We start from the raw sequence: 557 nt of genomic DNA, 5'->3' as shown, positions 1-557 counted from the left end.
CACCACCAGGTGGTGCAGTGGGCAGCTAATGAAAGCGCCCGGGGGACATTTTGGGGATTAGACGTGCTGCCCAGAGACGCCACGTGATGTGCAGTGACTGGGGATCGAACCTGGGACTCTCGGGTCCCAAGCCGGCTGTTTATTAAACCAAAACAAAAAATCAGATGACAAACCATAATCTGATTTCCGATGTTGTGCACAAAACAAAAATGGAAGAAAAAAAAAAAACGGATAACGAGCGCTCAGTTTCGATTTTCATGAGTTCATTTTTGACAAGTGGCCTGACCCGGAAGTTCTCTGTGCCCTGCACCGTGTAGCTTGCTGCTTGTGTACACGTTCAAAACGGCGGTGAATTAATATTAATTATTTGATTTTTACCCACCGAAAACCTTATATCCTGACTTTTTTTGTATGTAAGTTAAAAACACATAAGAACAGAGAAAATTCTGAGAGACGGTAGTTTACTGAATCTGGAAGTAAGCCCAATTTGAACCAACTGATCTCCATGGTAACTGATGCTGGCCCCGTCACCTCATCTGATATATACATGTGTATAT

This window comes from Nematolebias whitei, chromosome 8, assembly GCF_014905685.2.
Source record: "Nematolebias whitei isolate Nwh7 chromosome 8, NemWhi1, whole genome shotgun sequence".
Classification (NCBI taxonomy): Eukaryota; Metazoa; Chordata; class Actinopteri; order Cyprinodontiformes; family Rivulidae; genus Nematolebias; species Nematolebias whitei.
The sequence above is the reverse complement of the archived record's forward strand: the minus strand, read 5'-3'. Positions refer to the sequence as shown.